This window comes from Globicephala melas, chromosome 6 (genome assembly GCF_963455315.2).
Source record: "Globicephala melas chromosome 6, mGloMel1.2, whole genome shotgun sequence".
NCBI classification, from domain to species: Eukaryota; Metazoa; Chordata; class Mammalia; order Artiodactyla; family Delphinidae; genus Globicephala; species Globicephala melas.
Genome location: NC_083319.1, coordinates 62,668,368 through 62,690,922, shown reverse-complemented (window position 1 = coordinate 62,690,922; position 22,555 = coordinate 62,668,368).

The following is a 22,555-nucleotide window of genomic DNA, read 5'->3' as shown; positions in this document are numbered from 1 at the left end:
CTGCTTTGTTGAGAATGGACTGTAGGGGAGAGACTGGTAAAATCAGCAATACCAGTAAAAAGGCTACTGCAGTAATTCAGATGAGAGATCCCAGACAAGGCTGATAGCAGTGAACATGGTAAGAAGTGTTTGAATTTTGTATATATTTTGCAAATTAAGCATTCAGTGTTTTTGCTGATGAATATCTGCAAGTGATCAACAAGGGAGGGGTGTATGTGGAGAACAGTTAAGTCTTAAGGACAGAGCACTGAGCCATTGCAGTGTGAAAAAATGAGAAAGGATCCCCAGAGGAGACTAGAAAGTAGGAGCCGTTCAGGTTGTAGTAAAACCCAGGGCAATGGGCAAAGACAAATAATATATGATATCACTTATGTGTGGAATCTAAAAACAAACAAAACAGAAACAGACTCATAGATACAGAGAAAAAACTGGTGGTTGCCAGAGGGAGGGGGTAGAGGGATGGACAAAATAGGAGCAGGGGATTAAGAAGAACAAGCTTCCAGTTATAAAATAAATGTCATGGGATGTAATGTACAACATAAGGAATATATTCAATAATATTGTAGCAACTTTGTATGGTGACAGATGGTAACAAGATTTATCATGGTGATCATTTCATAATGTATAAAAATATTGAATCACTATGTTGTACACCTGAAAATAATGCAATATTGTATGTCAGTTATAGTTCAATTTAAGAAACAGGGCAATGGGTGTTCTAGAAGTCAGGTGAAAAAAGCGTTTCAAGGAAGAATATATGACCAACTATGTCGAACACTGCTGCTGGTCAAGTAGGATGATGACTGAGAATGGACTCTTGGACCATTAACACATGGAGGTCAAGGGCAGTTTATGTGAAATGGTTAGGGATGAATGTCCATGATCTTATGAATGGATCTCTGGGGTTAGTTCTCAAGCAAACTGTGAAAGGAGACCTATGATTTACCTACTCTCTTAGTACATGAATAAAATAGGAAATTTCCTTCACACCATAGGCCTCCCCGCAAAACTTTGTACTGAGAATGGTAAAGTAAATGCAAGGGAGAATTCAAGTGCAAAAGACAGTAAATTCCCAGCCAGAAAAGGCTGGTTCAGAAGTGCTTTAAAACTTTAGAGTTTGGAAAATATGAGTGATAGGATGTATGTTTTACCAGGTCTCAACTTTCTGGGAACTGTTGAAGATTCTAGTAATTGAGAAGACGGGTGACCAGATGGATAAGGTCTTAATCTTGAGAGAAAAAAAATGTTTTGTTGGCTAGTTTTATTTCTGATGGGGAGCAGATTGGTTAATGTTTTGTTTTTCATATATGGAAGTAATCCTGCAGCTTCTATCCACTGATTTTCTAGAATATAATTTATCAACCATATTCATCATAATCATTTCTGGTACTTTGGAAAATGAGAATTCCTGGGAATTATTTTTATCTTTGGAAACAGATTCTGCAGGTACAGAATCCAGAAATAGGAACTCTAATCTTTATGAGTATCCTTATGTACATTAAAGTTTGAGTACCATTTTCTTAGCTCTGTGAAATGCCTAATTCCTCTTGCACAGGCAGTTTCTCATATATTTGAATATAGCTCTGCTGACTCCTGTCTCTTCATTCAGAAGTCCCTAGACAAATAGCCATGATCACTTCCACCTTAAATGAAATGATCCCACATGCATTTTCCAAAGAAACTTATATACTTTAACATTATGTTAAATAACATGGGAGTAAATACTGTTTTAGTCCTTCTCATTTTTCAACTTCAGTTTATTGCATGAGTTATTTTCACTTTTCCAGTATTTTTGTCATTTTTATGAATAGCTCATATTTTATTTGTAAAACTAGAATTGACCCAAATGGACAATAAGAATGTTAAGTTTTATATATTCTACAGTATTTGCAGAAAAGAAATATTATGTACTTTTTCTGGAATGCGTTTCCATTAAAATGTACTATGAGTAATGTATTGGATTCATTTATAAGGGAATTGGGAAAAAAATATTACCATAATCTTTCTCATCTGAAAGATCATTCCATTTTAAGTGTTCATATGTCTCCTCTGAGATGAAAGCTTTACAAGTCTATTATTTCAAGAGATTTTCTATTCCTGATTAGTAAACATTAGTGGTTAAATCTATGTGGGAATTTTGTTAATAGGCATCTATTTTATTTTTCTTAAACCTTAAAAAATACTGGGTTTCAAAGATTGAATTTAACTGATCAATTAAGCAGTATATCTGCAAATGTTAAGACCTTTAAAGTCTACTTTTTCTTTTTAAGCTCCAGGTTACTTCTCAGTAAAGCAATATCCAGTTGGTGACATAATGGAATGCAATTTTATCATGTGGAAAAATGGAACCTTACACACATTTATTTTTTGCTTTATGGGGGGAGGTTGGCATACTAATTTTAAATAAAAATAGATATAATAACTTGGATTTTTATTTGAATGTGGCCTTAACCTATTCTAGTCCTTTAATTTTTTCTTTTAATCTGGGAGGGCCATATAGTTGATTTAAGAAAACCTCAAATTTTACACAAAGCAGTATAGCCCATCTCTTCCAAAACTGAATTTTTCTCTTCTGAACAGTCCCTCCCTGTGGGTATTTGCTCCTAACTTTTTATGCAGTATTTTAACCGAATTTTTAATGTTCAGTCTCTTCTTATCTATTTGTTCCTTAAACTTGGCTCTGTGTCCCATCCAGAGGCTACCTCATTTAAAGTGGATCAAAAGCATGTATACTTGGCCTAGGCTGGTGTTTTCATAATTCTATTTCTTTTAGTAAATGGAGTAGAATCATAGACTTATAAAAAGTTAAAAAAGAAAGAGGATCTCAAGTTGTGGTTCCATGTTTTACAACCCAGCTTTGCTGTATTTCTTACAAAGGTACCTGAGGTTTTCCTGCTTAATTTTTTCTTTTTAACTGTTTTATTGGGACATGAATGGCATTCAAAAAACTGTATATATTTAATGTATACAACTTGATGAGTTTGGAGATAAGTATATACCCATGAAACCATCATCACAATCTATGCCATAAATATGTCCACTGTGTCCAAAAATTTCCTCCTATTTATTATTATGAATATTTTTGTGATAACATTTAACATAAGATCTACCCTCTTAGTAAATGTTTAAGTATTCAATACAGTACTATTAACCATAGGTGCTGTGCTGTATAGTAGGTTTCCAGGACTTATTCATTTTGTATAACTGAAATTTTGTACCCTTTGACTGATAATGTTTTTGGTTTTAACTATAAGATAGAATCATAGCGACTTCATAACACTGTTGTGTGATTCATAACATGATTAATATACTTGGAAAGTCCTGGGCTGTTCCTCAGTATTACTAGAAAAAGCAATATAAACTTTTGTTATTTTATTGCCTTCGATTATAATTAATCAATGTATTCTATATGTGAAACATATATTTGGTCTGGTTTTGGACATTGGTGTTTGACTTTTTGTTCCAACGTTAAATTTCTTTTAAGAGTAAGCTTCAACTCTGAAAAATACTAACTTTATGGTCTGCTCTGAGATATGCTTGCCATTGGCAATGAAAACTGTGTGAAATCTGACAGCCTCACCCGAAATGAATTTGAGCAGATTATTTTATTTGATTTAGCCCTCATGGATGCAAACCTGTTGAAATGGGTTTCAAAATAGGGATTTTTATCCCATCTTGCAAACACAGCATAATTCAGCAGAAACCACCCACCTCCACCTTTGCACAGTTTTCACCCAAATTCATATATAGGCTCAGTATTGCTCTAAAACTAGTCCTTGGTTTTACCATAAGTTCATGATCTTGGAGAACAAAAACTAAATGCATGAAATTGGTGTTACCTTCAACTTGAAAGGCAAACCCGTATTTATGCAAGTTCCTCATTTCCCTGGAAATATTCTGTTCCGCTTACTGGCCGGAATTTCTCAGAAGGCGACTACCTTGTAGTAATACATGTTCATATAGCTTAGTTCTAATTTCAGGACTTCTAACTGACTTCTGATTTTTAAGAACTGATCAGTAGGAAGCATGCAACAGCGATACAAACAACAGAAATCAACCTGTGAAAGTCCAAAAACTTGGGAGTGTTCTGTTCATGTATTTCCATTTAAAATTGTATGATTATTATGATAATGCATGGGAAGTAATTTTATATTGATTAACTTATATTTCCCACATTAATAAAGAATTGATGTTAGAAATTTAACACTAAATGACCAGCTTCCAAAGTTTTATGAAATATAAAGCTGTTTTATCGAAGCAACAATGGATTCTTTTTTTAAATTTATTTTTATTAGAGTATAGTTGATTTACAATGTTGTGTTAGTTTCAGGTATACAGTAAAGTGATTCAGTTATACATATATTCATTCTTTTTTAGATTCTTTTCCCTTATAGGTTATCACAGAATGTTGAGTAGAGTTCCCTGTGCTATACAGTAGTGGTCCCCAACCTGTTTGGCACCAGGGACCAGTTTCGTGGAAGACGATTGTTCCATGGACAGAGGGTGGGGGTGATGGTTCAGGTGGTAACGGGAGCGATGGGGAGTGGCAGATGAAGCTCTGTTCGCTCGCCGGCTGATCACCTCCTGCTGTGCGGCCCTGTTCCTAACAGGCTGTGGCCCAGTACCGGTCCACGGCCCAGGGGTTGGGGACCCCTGCTAAACAGTATGTCCTTGTTGGATATCTATCTTGTATATAGTAGTGTGTGTGTGTTCCTCCCAAGCTTCTGATTTATCCCTCCCCCTCCATGTTTCCCCTTTAGTAACCATAGGTTTGTTTTCAGTATCTGTAAGTCTGTTTCTGTTTGTAAATAAGTTTATTTGTATCATTTTTAAAATTAGATTCCACATTTGAGTGATAGCATATTTTTCTTTCTCTGTCTGACTTAACTTCACTTAGTATGATAATCTCTGGGTCCATCCACGTTGCTGCAAATGGCATTATTTCATTCTTTTTTATGGCTGAGTAATATTCCATTGTATATATGTACCATATCTTCTTTATCCATTCATCTGTTGATGGACATTTAGGTTGCTTCCTCGTCTTGGCTATTGTAAATAGTGCTGCAGTGAACATTGGGGTGCATGTATCTTTTCAGATTATGGTTTTCTCCAGATATATGCCCAGGAGTGGAATTGCTGGATCATATGGTAGTCCTATTTTTAGTTTTTTAAGGAACCTCCATACTGTTCTCCATAGTGGTTGTTCTAATTTACATTCCCACCAACAGTGCAGGAGGGTTCCCTGTTCTCCACACCCTCTTCAGCATTTATTATTTGTGGGCTTTTTGATGATGGCCATTTTGACCAGTGTGAGTTGATACTTCATTGTAGTTTTGACTTGCATTTCTCTGATAATTAGTGATGCTGAGCATCTGTTCATGTGCTTTTAGGTCAGTTGTATGTACTCTTTGGAGAAATGTCTATTTGGATCTTCTGCCCATTGTTTGATTGGGTTGCTTGGGTTTTTTGACATAGAGCTGCATGAGCTATTTGTATATTTTGGAGAGTAATCCCTTGTTGGTCACTTTGTTTACAAATATTTTCTCCCATTCTGTGGGTGGTCTTTTCATTTTGTTTATAGTTTCCTTTGCAGAAGTTTTTGAGTATAATTAAGTCCCATTTGTTTATTTTGGTTTTTATTTTCATTACTCTAGGAGGTGGATCAAAAAAGATATTGCTGCAACTTATGTCAAAAAGTGTTCTGCTTATGTTTTCCTCTCAGAGTTTTATAGTGTACAGCCTTACATTTAGGTTTTTGATCCATTTTGAGTTTATTTTTGTGTATGGTTTTAGAGAATGTTCTAATTTCATTCTTTTACATGTAGCTGTCCAGCTTTCCCAGCACCACTTATTGAAGAGACTGTCTTTTCTTCATTGTATATTCTTGCATCCTTTGTCATAGATTAGGTGAGCATAGGTGCATCGGTTTATCTTTGGGCTTTCTATCCTGTTCCATTGATGTATATTTTTGGTTTTGTGCCAGTACCATACTGTCTTGATTACTGTAGCTTTGTAGTATAGTCTGAAGTCAGAGAGCCTAATTCCTCCAGCTCCATTTTTCTTTCTCAAAATTGTTTTGGCTATTTGGAGTTTTTTGTTTCTCCATACAATTAAAAAAAAAAATTTGTTCTGCTTCTGTGGAAAATGCCATTGGTAATTTGATAGGGATTTCATTGAATCTGTAGATTGCCTTGGGTAGTATAGTCATTTTGACAATATTGAGTTTTCCAATCCAAGGACATGGTATATCTTTCCACCTGTTTATGTCTTCTTTGATTTCTTTCATCAGTGTCTTATAGTTTTCAGAGGACAGGTTTTTGGCCTCCTTAGTTTATTTCTAGGTATTTTATTCTTTTTGTTGCAATGGTAAATGGGAGTGTTTCCTTAATTTCTTTTTCAGATTTTTCATCATTAGTGTATAGGAATGCAAGAGATTTCTGTGCATTAATTTTGTATCCTGCTACTTTACCAAATTCATTGATTAGCTCTAGTAGTTTTCTGGTAGCATCTTTAGGATTCTGTATGTATAGTATCATGTCATCTGCAAACAGTGACAGTTCTTTTTCAATTTTGATTTATTTTTTTTTCTTCTCTGATTGCTGTGGCAAGAACTTCCAAAACTATATTTATAGAATAAAAGTGGCAAGAGTGGACATCCTTGTCTTGTTCCTGATCTTAGAGGAAATACTGAAAGTATTTTAGTACTTTCAGCTTTTCCTTGTTGAGTATGATGTTAGCTGTATGTTTGTCATATATGACCTTTATTATGTTGAGGGATGTTCCCTCTATGCCCACTTTCTAGAGAGTTTTTATCATAAATGGGTGTTGAATTTTGTCAAAAGCATTTTCTGCACCTATTGAGATAATCATATGGTTTTTATTCTTCAGTTTGTTAATGTGGCATATCACACTGATTGGTTTGCAGATATTGAAGAATCCTTTCATCCCTGAGATAAATCCCACTTGATCATACTGTATGATCCTTTTAATGTATTGTTGGATTCAGTTTGCTGAGTATTTTTTTGAGGATTTTTGTGTCTATGTTTATCAGTGATACTGGCCTGTAATTTTCTTTTTTTGTGGTATCTTTTTCTGGTTTTGGTATCAGGGTGGTCGTGGCCTCATAGAATGAGCTTGAGAGTAGTGTTTCTTCCCCTGCAGTTTTTTGGAAGAGTTTCAGAAGGATGGGTGTTAGCTCTTCTCTAAAGGTTTGATTGAATTTGCCTGTAAAGCCATCTGGTCCTGGACTTCTGTTTGTTGGGAGTTTTTAAATCACAGTTTCAATTTCAGTTTCAATTTCAGTACTTGTGATTGGACTGTTCATGTTTTCTATTTCTTCCCTGATCAGTCTTGGGAGATTGTACCTTTCTAGGAAATTGTCCATTTCTTCTACGTTGTCCATTTTATTGGCATGTAGCTGTTTGTAGCAGTCTCTTATGATCCTTTGTATTTCTGTGGTGTCTGTTGTAACTTCTCCTTTTTCATTTCTAATTTTATTGATCTGAGTCCTCTCCCTTTTTTTCCTGATGAGTCTGGCTAAATGTTTGTCAATTTTGTTTATCTTCTCAAAGAACCAGCTTTTAGTTTCATTGATCTTTGCTATTGTTTTCTTCATCTGTATTTCATTCATTTCTGCTCTGATCTTTATGATTTCTTTCCTTCTACTAACTTTAGGTTTTCTTTGTTCCTCTTTCTCTAGTTGCCTTAGGTATAAGGTTAGGTTGTTTATGTGAGATTTTTCTTGTTTCCTGAGATAAGGTTGTATTGCTATAAATGTTCCTCTTAGAACTGCTTTTTCTGTATCCCATAGGTTTTGGACCATCGTGTTTTTGTTGTCATTTGTCCCTAGGTATTTTTTGATTTGCTCTTTGATTTCTTCAGTGATCCATTGGTTGTTTAGTAACACATTGTTTTGTCTCCACGTGTTTGTGTTTTTTAGTTTTTTTTCTTGTAATTGGTTTCTAATCTCGCAGCGCTGTGGTTGGAAAAGATGCTTGATATGATTTCAGTTTTCTTAAATTTACTGAGGCTGATTTGTGACCCAAGATGTGATCTATCCTGCAGAACGTTCCATGTGCACTTGAGAAGAAAGTGTATTCTGCTGCTTTCAGATGGAATGTTCTATAAATATTATTTCCAGCTTTGGGGTCGGCCTGTTGTAGCAGAGAGCAGCCACAGACAACACAAACGGAGGGATGTGGCTGTGTTCTGATAAAACTTTATTTATGCAAAAAAAATATAAATTAAGTCCATTTGGTCTAATGTTTCATTTAAGTCCTGTGTTTCCTTATTGATTTTCTGTCTGGATGATCTGTCCGTTGATGAAAGTGGGGTATTAAAGTTCCCCACTATTATCATGTTACTTTTATGGCTGTTAGCATTTGCCTTATATATATTGAGGTGCTCCTATGTTGGGTGCATAGATATTTACAATTGTTATATCTTCTTCTTGGATTGATCCCTTGATCATTATGTAGTGCCCTTCTTTGTCTCTTGTAACATTCTTTATTTTAAAGTCTATTTTGTCTGATGTGGGTATTGCCACTCCAGCTTTCTTTTGATTTCCATTTGCATGGAATACCTTTTTGATCCCCTCACTTTAAGCCTTTATGTGTCCCTTCATCTGAAGTGGGTCTCTTGTAGAGAGCATATATATGGGGCTTGTTTTGGTATCCATTCAGCCAGTCTATGCCTTTTGGTTGGAGCATTTAATCCATTTACGTTTAAGGTACTTATCGATATGAATATTCTTATTGCCATTTTGTTAATTGTTTTGGATTTGTTTTTGTAGGTCTTTTTTCTTCCCTTCCTCTTTTGTTCTCTTCTCTTGTGATTTGATGTGTATCTTCAGTGATGTGTTTGGATTGCTTTTTCTTTTGTGTGAGTGTATCTATTACAGATTTTTGGTTTGTGGTTCCCATGAGGTTTTGATGTAGCAGTCTATATCTGTACAAGATTGTTTTAAGTTTCTGATCTCTTAATTTCAAATGCATTTCCTGCATTATTCTTCTCTTCTTTTCATGATTGATAGTTTTGATATATTTGTGTGTGGAATATTTCCTACCTTTACTTTATGTTTGCCTTTACCAGTGAGCTTCCCATTCATAACTTGCTTGATTCTAGATGTGGCCTTTTCTTTTTCACCTAGAGAAGTTCATTTAGGATTTGTTGTAATGCTGGTTTGGTGGTGCTGAATTCTCTTAGCTTTTGGTTTTCTGTAAAACTTTTGACTTCTGTATTGAATCTGAACAGTGGACTCTTTTAATTTGTTACTGAAATTCTGTCATAACATGGCCATGCCTTGAAGGATGCTGGTGAGATGCTAATTGTCATGCACTTAAGCATTCATTGAGGGGCACAACCTCTGAAAAAATAAATAACTGTGTCATGGAGCAATTATTCAGGGTTTTTCTTCCTGCTTCTTTCTCAGCTTAATGCTCTTGGGTGAATCTCTTTGGCTCACTGCTGGCTCTCAGGACTGAGAAGGGGCTGAAGCTTCTGGAACAAGGGTCATTCTTAGAATATATGTATAAATTTCTGATGACTTTTTATAAATCACTCATGTGTTTCACTATCAGTGCACTTTGATCACACACACCAACAGTAAATTGAATGGTTTAGTCATGATGAAAAAGATGGACAGGTAAAACATTATATTTTGGAAGAAAGAACAATGAGACCCATATGATTTCAATCTTGGGTGAAAATCACCAATTTACAAAATAAAGTATCTTGAATCTAGTTTCCATCTCCTCTCATATGCAAATTCCCTTGAAAATGGTATTTTATATTTTTATTATCTCCTCTCTCAGCTGATATGGATATAAAAATAGTTTATGATTCTATTGGTCTCTATACAACAGTCCCAGTCAATTTAAAATAGATGTAACCACATAAAATATAATTGCTTTCATAGGTACATAGTATGTACCTCAGTAAGAATACATTTCTATCACAGTGCGTGTTTTTATTTAAATGTATTAAATATTTAAATTACAGAAGTAATACATCTTTTGTCAAAAGCAAAAAATATATATATATATACTTGAAAAAAGGTAATGAAGTATACACAATGCAACTAGCTTTGAACTCTTCTGTCTCTGTGCTAATATAAGTAAGTTAAGAAAATATTTCTTATTTTTTAACAAAATATGGTCATGTAATATGCTTTATGTTACACTTGATTTTCATGAATGTTACTCATTCTTTCTGTAGATGAATGCTCCATAATTTACTCAATCTGCCTTTTACTAGTGGAGATGTATGTTTTTCTCTTCTCTTTTCTTTTCTTTTCCTCCCTCCCCTCCCTGTTAATAATGTGCACATAAATATTCTTGTACAAATATACTGACATAGAACTGTACTTCATTAGAGGTCCCTAAATGGGTTTTCTAGTTTGGAGGGTATTCACATTTTAAATTTTAGTATATTCTTAATGTTACTTCTATATAATACATTGCCTTTTAATTTTTGTTTTGTTTTACATGACTGCTTCCTTCACTAAACTGAGTTCCTAGAGGGCAGGGACTCTTTCCTATTTATCAATGATTTTAGCTATAAATACTTAATTTTTTATTGTGCAAATAAAAGATTTGACTATTTAGCCATACTAATATGGCTATGTTTTGCCTTCCCTACCCTCTTACAGTCCATCTTAATGCTAAACACCTTCCCTAGCACTGAAGCCACCATTGATTTCCACCTTTCCTCAATACCAGCAATCCATATAGTGTGTTACAGATCAGCGATTGGTTAAATGCTCCCCTATAACCTTAGCTGATTATTTAGAATCTTAGTTATAGCGAACTTCCATTGAGAACAGATGATCAGCAATTTGAGGCCATCGATCTAATATATATGTGTATATGTGTTTATATACTACATATATAATGTATATGTTATAATGTATACTGTATATGTATATAACAGGACAATTATTAGTACTTTTTATATACTCATTAAATGTATTTTTATATGCTAATTATATGGACTGAGTTTATGTATTCCGACACTGTTATGAATCTACATTGACCACATTTTCTAAATGATCATTCTGTTCATTGTGTACTGGAGGCACAGTTAAAGGTATAAGATAGTGGCTTTCAACCTCAGCTGTACATTAGAATCATATGCGGTGGGGAGCTCTTGAAAATGCTTGGACCCCACTTCCATCTGATGGAATCAGAGTCTGGGAGGGCAGAATGAGAACCCAGGCAACTGTGCTCTTAAAATTTCACCAGGTATTTGTGATGCACAGTGAAGGTTAAGACCCACTAGTAAAAAAACAAACAAAAAAAAGTAAGACAGTTGTCTCTTTCTTAAAGTTGTATTTTTCTTGCCCTGATATACAAATGTGGGGACCTCCATCTAGATAGTCAAAGTCCAGGCTATTGTAAATAATACAAACACAAGTGACCTCATGGAAAGTTGAGCTTAGATGGAAACTGAGAGCAAGTTTCAAAGCCAAGAGATTTGATTGATATACATGAAAATAGGTGGAATTGAAGCAGACCGGGGACGTTTTCTTCTTTTTAATTGAGATATAATTGACATTGTATTAGTTTTAGGTGTACAAATTAATGATTTGATATATGTATATATTGTGAAATAACTAGCACAATAAGTTTAGTTAACATCTATTACCACATAGTTGCAAAATTTTTTTTTCTTATGATGAGAACTTTTAAGATCTACTCTCAGCAACTTTCAAATATGCAATACAATATTGTTAACTATGCTCACCATACTGTATATTACATCCCCAGGAATTATTTTGTCTTATAACTGGAAATTTGTTCCTTTTTGACTACCACCTAGTGATGCTTTCTGTACTGGGTTGAATACTGTTCCCCCAAATTTGTATTCACCCAAAACCTGTGAATGTGACCTTATTTGGAAATAGGGTCTTTGCAGATGTAATCAAGCTGAGATGAGATCATACTGGATTGGGATGGGCCTTAAACGCAAATGACTGGGACCCTTATAAGGAGAGGTACAGAGATATAGATACACAAAGAGGGAGGAAAGCCATGTGAAAATGAAGGCAGAAATTGGAGCAATGCAGCTAAAAGCCAATGAATGCCAGGGATGACTGGCAACCACCAGAAGCTAGAGGAGGAAGGAAAGTTTCTTCCCTAGAGACTTGCTGGGGAGCATGGTCCTGCTTCAGACTTCTAGCCCCCAGAACTGGGAGAGAATACATTTCTGTTGTGTTAAGTCACCAAGTTTATGGTAGTTTGTTATGGAAGCTCTAGGAAACTAATAGAGTTTTCTAAATTTTGTATGGGCCCCAAGCAGCAATATATCATAGCCTCCCCATATTTATGCATATTTAAATGTGCAGGCCATGTTTAAAGGAGAAAATTTAAAGCAGAAATGTATTGGAGATTTTTTTAAATTTGGAAAGCCCTGTCCTGTCACCTTGCCAAATTACTTAATTATAAGAGATTTTAGTTACTTCCTTTGGGTTTTCTAGAGATGCAGTCAACCATATGCAGATGATTACATATAACTGTATTTCTTCCTTTCAGTAATTTATGCTTTTTAATTTTGCATCAAGCCCTGTTAATCAGATCATCAAAGCAATATTACTTATAAATGATAGAGAACATATCTGCTGTGTTTCTTTTTATATTAGGAATAACGCTATTGTTAAATCATATATAATGTTAATTATCTGTTTTGAATAAAGATGTTTGATATTGAGAAAAATACCCTTCTATCCCAATTTTTAATAGTACTATTATTAGGCATGGATCTTGACTCTTATGAATGGATTTTTTTCATTTACATAAGTATGATTTTTTTCTTATTAGCCTATAAATTATTTTCCTGATTCACTTCATATGGATGTTTGAGTATTAACTGATATAGTCCCTGGATATTGTGAATATTTATTTTGTTTTATATTTTCCATATGTCCTTATTCCATAGGAGATTCTTCTGTCTCTTTATGACAGATTTTTATATTAGTATTTGCTTATACATTTAAAATCATCCTTTGTACTCTTCATTTCTTCTCCTTTTATATTCAGATTTTTATTAACTCCTGGTTTTCTTTCACATTAGTTTTACTATAACTTTATTATGTTAGTTCTTCCCTCAGTTCCTAGATTAATTTATTTCTCTTTTTATCTTTTATTACTTCCTTTTTCATATTTTCTCAGGTTGACTGTCCTTTTTGTGATTTCTTTATTTTTGTAATAAAATAATTTGAAGACATACATTTGTTTGTTACTGTAGTCAACAATAACACTGGTTTGTAATGTAATACTCCTTTTGATTATTTTCTAAATAATGTTCTTGCATCATCTCCTAGATATTACTTGTGAGTGTTCAGTGCTTAAAAAAAATTCTTTATTGTTTGATATTTTTTATATACATGACTAACCTCCATCTTTATTAAATGTGATATGAGAATTTGTCAAATTATTTGAGGATACATTTTAAAATATATTTTATGGTATCTTATATAATTATTATTTGTAGATGATAGAAGAGTATTTCCAAATATTCAAAAAAGAGGTATTCTCTGTAAGGTAAACAACTTGATATTACTCCATTATTTAAATATCCTAATATTACATATATTTTACTTGTATGACTTCTCATGAGCTGATAGTATTTTAAAATTCCGCTGTATTTCTGTTTATTTCCCCTTGATTAAAAGTTCAACTGACTTTATCAATATAAAACAGCCCTTTTAACCTGGTTTAAGCTTTATTGCTTTTAATTCTACCTTATTTACTATATGTTCATGTTTGCTCAGATGTATTTATTCATCTGTTAATTCAAAGCCTTTCTGTATCATTCTGTTCTGAGTGTCCCTCTGTTTATAGCAAGTTAGTGGATGCTGTTTTAAAGCCAACCTGACTTATCCAGACAGTGTCTTATTTTTGTCAATTTATATTATGATTTATTTTATTGTTTTCATTTAAAGTTTACTTAGTACTTAGTACTTCTCTGGCTAGAAAATGCTTTATCTGCTTTTATTTCTTTTGTGGTTTGGAATATAAACATTTGGTCTAAATTATCATAAATCTATACTAACCTAATTATTAAAATGTTAGTTTGTACTCTACTTAATGAAATGTTAGGAATGTAGTGCTATATTTTAATTTCAGATTACTATTTAATCTTGGTACAGATCACATTAATTTTTTACATAATTTTAATAGTTATTAAAATTTTACATATTTCATTATAGGCATGATACTATTTATGAGCTTCAGTTTTTAGTGTATAATTTTAATTTTTCCATATAATTTATCTATATTTGTTTTTAATGCTTACTACCATCTTTTTGCTACTACAACTTCCCAATCTTCAGTGACTTCTAAATTCAGTTCTTCTTACTTTGATAAAATTGCATAAGCCGTTTAAAATAATAACCTGGGTAGCATATCTGAAATTGTCTTTTTATTCACATCTGAAATTATTACCTTGACTGGGTATGTAATCCTTGTAGCATCATTATTTTTTCTCTAAACTTCATGGGAGCATTTTCTTTGGTATCATTTTATTATTGAAGTAAAAATATAGTGTCTTTTTCTTTTATTATGAATGAAAGATTTCAGGATGTATTCTTCATTCTCAAAATGTAAATTTTCATTAGATCATATGTTGGAGTTAATCTCTATTCAGTTACTTTTCTCAAATACTGTGAGTCCTCTCAATTTCCAATATGAGGGTTTCTCTGTTAGATTTTCATCGTTGCTTCCTTTCTGGGAAGAATACTTGTTACTTACAGATGAACTCTCATCTTTCTCAATCTGTACTAATATCATCTGCCTTCTGAATGTACTCATTCATTTTAGCCTCTTCAATCTCCTTTTGGTGTTCACAATCTCAGGTTATTTACTGCTTTCAACACTGATTTTACTTCTGTTATTGCAATGTAGTTTCACTGTCTTCACTTGCTTTGTTCTCTTATTTATTACAATAACTATTTTTAGTCTTGTTTGTATCTAAAGCAGGTATTTTCTGTCTTTCCTAAAAGTCAGCATATTTGGGTGGGAAGGGTTTTCTTCTCAGCACTTGGCTGCATTTCTCTTGTATTGCTACATTATTTTAAAGGCCCATGTAGGTGTTTGAACACAAAACATTGTATTCTAATTGTTTGAGGAAGACAGTTAGTTTTTGAGAATTTATATTAACTTCATCATACTTGCCCTGGCCGCTGTCTCCCAGACCTGGAGCTGGGCTGTCATGTGACAAACCTAACAGAGTACCTACATAGCAAGTTTTTAGCAAGTTCTGGGGCCTGCTTCTAGGTATGCTATTGAATAAGTTCTCCAGACCACCTTCCCCACACCCAGTAGACTAATGACTTATTTCAGTGGTCACTGGATCTGAAGTTCTCAACACTTTGAAAAACAAGGCTACCTGGGAGAGAATTTTTCTTTGGCAGTTGGGCTGTAAAATGTGAATTGGCCTCAACACCGTCCACAGAACTAAAATTCTAAATACAATGCTATGCCAGGGTCTAGATGCCCAAAGAGAGATGGCCAAATGATAATGATGGAGAAGGCTTCAGAAGAGAACTGATTCATAAATGTTTTCCTTCAATTAGCAGGATTATATATATATTCCTATCAAAATTTGACATTTTCCTATTTTTTTCCTTGATATTGCTTGGAAAAATGATTCAAATTCATTAAAACTTTACAAGGGTTTCTTGATGCTTCTCCTGTCGCTGTCTTCCAGAAGTTCCAGAAGCATATATATTTTCCATTTACAGAAATGATATATTCTTCAAAACTTTATTTGCCTTGGCTTAATTCATCCTTTTTCACTTAATACAGAGTAAAGGAAGGATAATCTGTCTAAAATGTGTTCTTTCATGAGGCTGTAGAGTGATTACAATAATCAGCCTGAGTTTATGCATAGCTCCACTGATAGTTGTGTGCACGAGTGCACACATACACACACGTTGTGTAAGCCCTTTTATTTTTCTAAGGATCCCAAATTTCCTGTTTTCTTAGATGTCTTGGGAGTTCTTTATTTTCCCATGTTATTGTTGCTACATTAAAATTCCATCCGTTTAAAAGTTTCTTGCAGTGATCTTATGGAGTCTGTTTTCCTTAATCTAAAAGGGGTTGGATTTTGTAAAATGAGAGGAAAGTAACTTAACTTCTGGGGCTAGACCAAAAAAAAAGAACATAGTGTCCACCTGGTTCTCAGTCTCTTGAGGCTTGCTGTTGGGATCCAGCCTCCATGGTGGGAGGGGCCATGTGTAGGTGTTCAGGTAGATGGTTCCAGCTGAAGTTACAGCACACAGCCAGCGTCAGTCACCAAACAGGTGAGTGAGAAAGTCATCTAGATGAATTCAGCCTCACCACTGTATGACAGCCACCACATGATGGAAAGCTACTTTGCCGAGCCCATATTCAGAACTGTGGAAGATAATACTAATAAATGGTGGTTGTTATTCTACACCACTAGGGTTTTATTTATTTATTTGGTTTGCTGTGCAGCTAGAGATAACTGGAACAGTAGGATATCTCACCTTTTATTAAACTCAATCAGCATGTATCTAATTGTACTTAGCAAATATTCAAAATCTCACTCTGCTAATTTTCTATCTTTCCTGAAGATTGGGATATTAGATCTACTTAATTTATGTACTGAAAGCGAAGTCAAATACGGTAGAAAATAAGGAAGGGCAAATGAGACAGAGCCTAACTCATTTGCACCAAAATGCATCTGACCCTTGCCTCAGGTACATCCCAAGCTTGCAGAGATGTAAATGGACGTCTGGACATTGTTAGAGAAGGGGATCATCAGAAACTGTCATAGCATTCCCCTTCTCCATGGTAGTTTCCATGTACTGCCACACACTGTAGACATTTAATAGGTTCTGCCAAGATTATTTAAGGCTCCCCCGCTCTTCCAGAAAGAGGTGATGTTTGAAAATATTCAATGCCTAGTTACTTGTCACCAACAATATTTAATATCTAATAAGAGCCATCACTTATTTCCGTACAGGCACTGTTTAGAAAAATTAATTCTCACAACAAACCACGAGGCAGAGTCTATTATTATATCCATTGTTCAGAGGAGGAGACTGAGGCACTGAAAACGTAAATATTTTCTCTGAGGCCACACAGATGATCGATGGCACAGCGAGAATTCAAAACCAGGCAGTCTGGTTGTCGAGGCTCTTTTCTTAACCCCTAGGTCACATGTTGTAACGCTTTTCAAGGAAGAGTTCCTTTTCTCGCTTTTGGGTTTTGTTCTGGTGTGTTCCATGTTTCTGTTGTTTCTGGGATGTCAGCCTCGTGCTTTGAGACCTTTCTTTGTAACCCCAGGAGGTCGTTTCTTTCTGACTTTGCAACTGCTCTAAGTACCGTCTTTATTTAAGGAGGCTTTATCAGTGATGTTGGAGGATATTCTTCCTTTTAATAGATTCTGCTGAATAATGACTTCTTGCTAAATTTGTTAATAATAATTCCGTGCAGGCTGCAACTCTCTGACCTCTCCACCTTTTTAGAATTTTCTGTGTGTTTCTGCACTCAGATGGAGACATTTTCCCAGCAGGTTCGTTGTTCTCTTAATTCTCTGGAGATAGGAGGACTTACGTCGGTGGGAAAAGCAAATTCCCATTGGGAACTTGAGTTAAAAATAAAACCCAGCCATTATATGGGATCCTGGTTCTTGCGGCGTGACGTCACCGTCACACAAAGGTTTGTTCTGTAGCTAGCCTACACCCAAATGAAAGCAGGACCTCTGCAGAGGAGGCCCCAAAGGAGCACCTTATATGTGCCCACAGATCACTCTGTTAGCTGCAGTCATGTAGTCATGTCTTTCCTCTTCCTTCTTTTTTGCTCTGATTTCCATTAGTCCCTGTCCTTTACCTGTAAAGTTACTCAGAAAATCCTCATCAGTTATGCCAGTGCCAATGTTCAGGTCACAGTTCTGTTTCTTGATGTTCCCTCTCTTTCTTTTTCATGATGCCAGCAGGGTTCTGGATTCCATTCAGAGGTACAAGGGAGGTCCTTCTTCCCCTTCTGTGCCAGTCACCTCCTCAGCTTATCCCTTCTTGTTCCTAGAGACTCAAATTTTTTTTTTTTATTGAAGAGTTTTGAAAACTTATGGATTTTGGGACTTAATACTTCTCAAGCTCTGACCAGAGGGCTGAAGAGGGAATAAATAACAGAGCCTCCTACCCATTCTCCCTACTTTTTTTCTGGACCTTTCTTTTTTTTTTTTTTTCATTTCTCAGTTACAAAACAAAAACTTCCAGGCATGTGAATGGAGGTGAAAGATGCTGTGGGATTCCTAGAAGAGGACATGTAATCTAATACAGCCAGAATTTAGCCAGAAATATCTGGTTATGTCATTCAAAGTTTCCTCAGCAACAGTAGCTGCAAATAGAATTTTTAACCACTTCACTTTATGCCCAGTGTCATAGGGACTATATCATAAGGTGACAGAGAATCCCAAGGGTAGAAAGAAAGAGGGAAAGGCAGGAAGATACGGGCCTTTATTTATGGCCTTTTGTAGTAAGTGGTATTGGAGATGATTCTTGAAAAATGGCTGAAATTTAGCTAGATATAGAACTAATAAATGAAAACACAGAAATATACCTTTCCTTCTTTTTTCCTTTTTCTTTTTTCTCTCATTCCTCTTCCCATATTTTTATTTATTTTTTTTTACTACTGAAGTAAAAGCTTAATACTCATGCTATAAATAACAATATAAAGTAAGACTATCCTAAGGCATAAAGTACGTTTTGCCCATTTGTACAGAAATCCAACACTATGTAGCATCTTCATCAGATTTCCAAGCATTATTGATAATTTATACAAAATTACTATAAAGCAAATCAATTTAACAGTTTATTAAAAAAAAACTTATTGTGGTTGTGTTTCTATTTTTGCCATACTCCTTGTGTTGAGATTTCAGACCAACAGAAAAGTTGAAAGAATAGTACAAAATATATCCACATATCATCGTTTGCCTGGACTCATGTGCTCCCTTTTTGCCACATTTGCTTTCTCTCTCTCCATGCACACACACATGCACATACACACATACACACACACACTTGTGTGTGTCTGTATACATGGACATATTTATATAATTTTCACTGAACCGTTTGTAAGTACTTTGTAGACATCACGAAGCTTCACCTCGATACACTTCAGCATCTAGCTTTTAAGGGCACTCTCCTACTTCCCATCATCACTCAGGAAATTTTACCTCACTACAATAATATCAAATGTAAAGTCCCTATTCAAATTTCTCCAGTTGTCCCAACAATGTTTTTTTCCTACCTGATCCAGGGTACAGACATACACGGCATTTAAGATGCCGTATATCTTTGTCTCCATTAATCCAAGGTAGTCACTCCTTTTGTCGTCTTCAGTGATGCAATTTTGATGAGTCCAGACCAGCTGTTTTGAAAAATTACGATCAGAGTCACAATTTGGGGAAAACAGTAAATAGTGTGATGCTCTGTGGAGGTTTTCATTTTAAGTTGGGGATTTTGATTTGGTTTTTTGTTTCTGATCTTGAAAAGAGTGACATAATCAAAAGCACTAAATCATCCCTTAAACAGTTATTTTTCAAAGGATAAGCAGAAGAGAATCTGAGATCTGCCTTTTCTACTAACTTACAATTTAAGTCAATCAAATAACGAAAGTCTCAAAATCAGAGAGAGTATGGAAGAGTGAAATTAGCACAGTTTGAAAGAGGTGACTTCAGCTTATTATTGATTCTGCTGCTACTTAGTAATTACTTCATTTGGGATAAGTTGTTTGGTTCACTTTTCCCATCTGTATATGGTGGAATCATCCCTATTCTTCCTATGCTATGGGGTTATCGTAATGGGCAGAGGAGATAAATGTGTGAATGTGCTTCAGGGACTGTAAAGCACTATATAAGTAAGTGAGACTCTGCCTGTATACCCACATGGTAAAAAACATCTCCAGGAAGGACCTCAATTTCCTGGAAGTTCGTCAGGTGTACACTTACTGTCCAGAGGATCATGCAGACATTTCTTACTGTGTATTTCTGGCTGCCTTACAGTCCAAGACTTGTTTCCGTTCTTGATAGGCTCCCCACTCCCACTACCCTTCTGATAAGCTTTCATTCCTTGAAGTTATATATGCAAGTTCTGTTTCTCAGCAAGTTGTATCTTCAGGATGAAATGCTAATAAAACAAGTTATATTCTTGCTAATATATCAGTACAGACAGCTTCTCATTGTACAGCTTTGATGTCAGTATGCTAACAAATCGTCTCCCCACAAGGGGTAAATGTGGGACGGGACAAACCTGAGAACCTTGTTCTGGCATGTATGCCATTATTATTAATAAATGTAAAATAGGCAGGTAATTTGTCAAGATATTCCAACTTGAATCATGCTTTGGTTCCAGTTATGAGAAACAGAGCATGAGAAAGTAAACTTGCTGGCACTGTTAGTTTTCTTGCTCTTAATGTTGAAATACCCCATGTCTTACCATTTAGAAAGCAGTTTTTACAAATTGCTGATTATTATGGTGTTCCAAAGTAAAGCAGAGATGGAGTTATAGGAAGTTACGTCAGCACATCCTGAACTAAAGGCAGAATCAGAAGACATAGAAATTCAGTCAGTGCTCTGTTAGATTACACCGTGTAGCTACCAAATGTCTTCAGAGGTTGGTATTCCAAGGGAACAGGCAAAAGGCATATTAATTTAAATAAAGTGTAGCTAAATAGAAATGAGGAGTTACATAATTATGAGATCAACCGTTTCAGCATTTTGCCAACGGAAACATTTTCTGCCTAGAGTGAATTCCCTAATGTTCATTCTAACTTCAATGACTCAAGTAATGGTTTTTATACTTCTAAGATAATTGGAGAACATTATGAAAATGATCACATGTTATTGCTTATTCAAAACTGCCAAATATATTGTTCCTGGAAGGCTGTTACTATGCAAATCCCTTTTTCATGAGGCAACCAGGCACTCAATTCTTTTTTTTTGCTGCTATTAAAGAAGTGTGCAATGTATATAATGTACAAGGAAAGAAGAAATAGAGGAGGTAAAAGTATTGGAAACTTTTTTTTTTTTTTTTTTTTTTTTTTGCGGTACGCAGGCTTCTCACTGTTGTGGCCTCTGCCGTTGCAGAGCACAGGCTCCGGACGCGCAGGCTCAGTGGCCATGGCTCACGGGCCTAGCTGCTCCGCGGCATGTGGGATCTTCCTGGACCGGGGCACGAACTCGTGTCCCCTGCATCAGCAGGCAGACTCTCAACCACTGCGCCACCAGGGAAGCCCTGGAAACATCTTTTAAAACATATAAAGATGTGTTATAAACTGAAATTGAGCCATCATTAGATTATATTTGAATATATCAGAAAAATGTTTTGTGTCATCTTCAATTCAAAAAAGTTTCCTATTGACTACTAAATAGAGCCCAAGCTCCTTCCTCTGTTAACCATAGCCCTTCACACCTTGATCCAATTGCCTTATTTCTCACTTATACATGCTATACTGCTGGCATATGTCACTTATACCCTTTCATTGATTTTTTAAATTCCAGCCCAAATGAACTATTCATTCTTACTCGTCAAAAAACTCAGTATGGCCATCATTAAAAAGTCTACAAATAATAAATGCTGGAGAGGGTGTGGAGAAAAGGAAACCCTCCTCCACTGTTGGTGGGAATGTAAATTGGTGCAGCCACTATGGAGAACAGTGTGGAGGTTCCTTAAAAAACTTAAAATAGAATTAGCATATGATCCAGCAATCCCACTCCTGGGTATATATCTGGAGAAAACTTTAATTCTAAAAGATACATGCACCCCAGTGTTCATAGTGGCACTATTTACAGTAGCCAAGACATGGAAGCAACCTAAATGTCCATTAGCAGATGAATGGATAAAGAAGATGTGACATACACACACACACACACACACACACACACACAACAATGGAATATTACTCAGCCATAAAAAAGAATGAAATAATGCCATTTGCAGCAGCATGGATGGACCTGGAGATCATTATCCTAAGTGAAGTAAGTCAGACGGAGAAAGACAAATATCACGTATATGTGAAATCTAATTAAAAATGGTACAAATGAACTTATTTACAAAACAAACACTTACAGATATCAAAAACAACCTACGGTTACCAAAGGGGAAACATGGGAGGGAGGGATAAATCAGGAGCTTGGGACGAACATATACACACTGCTATATATACGATACATAACCAACAAGGACACACTGTATAGCACAAGGAACTCTACTCAATATTCTGTGAATAACATATAAGAGAAAAAAAATCTAAAAAAGAATGAATATAAGGATATATATAACTGAATCACTTTGCTGTACAAATGAACCTATTTACAAATCAGAAAGAGACTCACAGACATAGGGGGAAAAAACCCCAAAAAAACTCATGGTTGCCAAAGGGGAAAGGGGGAAGGGAAGGATAAATTAGGAGTTTGGGAGTAACATATACCCACTACTGTATATGAAATAGATAAACAAGGTCCTACTGTATAACACAGGGAACTATATTCAATATCTTGTAATAAACTGTGATGGAAAAGAATATAA